At 42.9% G+C, this 2363-nt stretch overlaps 1 protein-coding gene across 5 annotated transcripts in view; it reads left to right on the top strand.

Annotated features, from left to right (window-relative positions):
• Zfhx4 (zinc finger homeobox 4) overlaps nt 1–49 on the top strand; it is a 194477-nt gene extending 194428 nt beyond the window's left edge. For all 5 annotated transcript variants that reach the window (XM_055603210.1, XM_055603213.1, XM_055603212.1 and 2 more), the window contains one exon: nt 1–49. This exon is cut by the window's left edge and continues 4217 nt beyond it. The gene's annotated coding sequence lies outside the window, so the exon portion shown is untranslated.
• Nucleotides 50–2363: the final 2314 nt, after the last annotated feature.

The raw sequence follows: 2363 nt of genomic DNA, 5'->3' as shown, positions 1-2363 counted from the left end.
ATCAAGTATGTTTGTTGCTCATTGTGATACATTAAAAACTGTATCTGCATATTTACTCTGTGTCTTCTTTCTGACTGGGCTTCGCAGTGTTCGCAGTGTTTGCACAAGCCATAATAAACAGGTGGAGGCAACAGGAAGGAACCTCCTGGAACCCTTGAGCGACCAAATTGCTCACATAGAGCACAGAAGCCAGGAAGCAAGTCAGAGGAGGAGGAAAGTCATTGGAAAAGGCAAATAGTGACGTAAAGATTTAGCAGAGCATATCAATAATTGCATGTTTTTATGACAAGCTTTCACTGTGTGGTTCTTGCTGCCTGGGAGTTGATTCTATAGATCAGGCAGACCTCAGACTTACAGAGTTCCACCTGCCTGTGCCTCCCAAGAGCTGGGATTAAAGGTGTGCAGCACCATGCCTGCCTAACTGTGACTGATTTTTTAAAGACCTCATTCTGTAATTTGAATAGCCACACTCCTGTTTTGCAGCAGCATTCTTTCTGCCTATGAGAGGCTGCATTTTTCAACCTCTTATGTATGTGATTAGATCTGAAAATCTGGTGAAGATTTTGACAAATGAAACAATTTCATTTCAGAGTTCATTAACCTATTACTGTTAGTACTACTGCTAAAATTTCAGCACCTGTGTGTTGCCTCTGGATACAGAGCAGACACATTTAAAAAAAAAAAAAAACAAAACTTGAATGCAAACTTTCCTCTCACAAAGCCCCCTTCATCTGAAACACTGAAGGAGTGAATTGTGCAGTCTGCACACTGATCTCATGCTAGTCCTTCTCCACCAACCTTGGGAGACTGAACGCACCACATAGCCTTCCTGTTCCTGACAACTGTCAGTGCTGATGGTAGCAGAAAGGAACATGCTTTGTTCACAGATTATCTCCCTTACTCTGCTGCTCTCTGCTCATTCCCACTGGTTCAAGTTGGAAAAGACCTCACAGACACAAATCTTTTAGGACAGGGTACAGAGAGAACTAAACAGGAAATGTGGTTGGTTGTCCATTTCCTTTACAGTAATGTGGCCTTCAGAATTCTTTGGCATATTTTCTGTTAAGTCACTAGAAGGCAACCAAAGCTACTTTGCTATGTTAGGCAGCTCATAACCATTTTCCTTTGGCAGCAGTGAAAGTTAAAACTAGATGGGAGCTTCTGTGCTGAACTCAAATATGCAAAAGGCAAAACATTTAGCATGCTGCCCTTGCACTTCTGAGATCATGTTCGAGTCAGAGGCCAAGTTCAGGTCCCTGTTAAAATGAACTTTCTGATCTCACCTCTGTCCCTAGTGATCCCTCATCCACATTAAAAAAACAAATGCTACACTTGACATTTTTAAAACACCAGAAGTCCAGAGAGTTGTGTTAAAGACAAGTTTACTCCTGTATAATAATCTTGAACAGCACTTACTGTAGGGCTAGAGGGCCTTGTTCAAATGCTGTGATAAAAGGAAGTAAAGCCTCATGACTTGGGGCCACCGGTTGAGGAGAAATTTCATTTTCTCCAGTGAGCCCAAATCAGGTGTTTCTAACAGATCCAAAGTTGACAAGAACTTGCTAAGTTCAGCCTACCTGTCTCAAAAATAATAGCATAATTTCACATAATTTTTATTTTACTCTTTACAAGAATGAGCCAACAAGCTGGGGGGGGGGGGAGGATTGCTTGGAACTGAGGCAAAGTCTCAACTTAGCAGCCACTGTGCCTGGCTGGGTTCCCAGAGCTTGGCACTCATTGTGGTTTATTTCATTGCCTGTGTGTGTTCACTAGTCATTTACTGGACGAGGAAGCAACATAAGCACTGCCCTAGGGATGCTGACATGTCATATAGTAGGTATTTGAAATAGAGAAGAAAGAGAGAGCTCCAAATGGCCTTGGAGCTGTAGACGGCAAGCTTCCGAGTCCCCGTGCCACTGCCAGCACTGCTTTATAGGTGCAATTTCAAAAATTCTGGAAAGCAAGTGACATGGGCCCTTCCCTATTCGCAGCATGAAATGGAACCTGGATGGTCTCCAGTGGATACAAAATGATAGGAATATGTTGTTTATCCGAAACCGACGTACTAGCACCTCCACGGTCTTCTTCGTTTTAAAAGTTTCCTTGTTTTCTGAGTTGCTGGTTTTTAATACAGGAAGAGCTTAAACATGAGTTTGAATTCTAACCCAAGATAATACCAACCACGCCAAATGGTCTCCATTCTGTTAGCCCCATGGTAGAGGCATTAATGTTGCGTTGCTTCTCTCTCCAACCACACTTTGCTTTAGGATCTCTCCCTACTCACCAATCTCTCTGCACCTCAGGAATCTGACAGCTCACATCCAAGAAACTCACACGCTCTCTTCTCTCCACTTGTTCTTGCT

This window comes from Psammomys obesus, unplaced genomic scaffold, assembly GCF_907164565.1.
Source record: "Psammomys obesus unplaced genomic scaffold, mPsaObe1.curated_primary_1811, whole genome shotgun sequence".
NCBI lineage: Eukaryota > Metazoa > Chordata > Mammalia > Rodentia > Muridae > Psammomys > Psammomys obesus.
The sequence above is the reverse complement of the archived record's forward strand: the minus strand, read 5'-3'. Positions and strand labels throughout refer to the sequence as shown.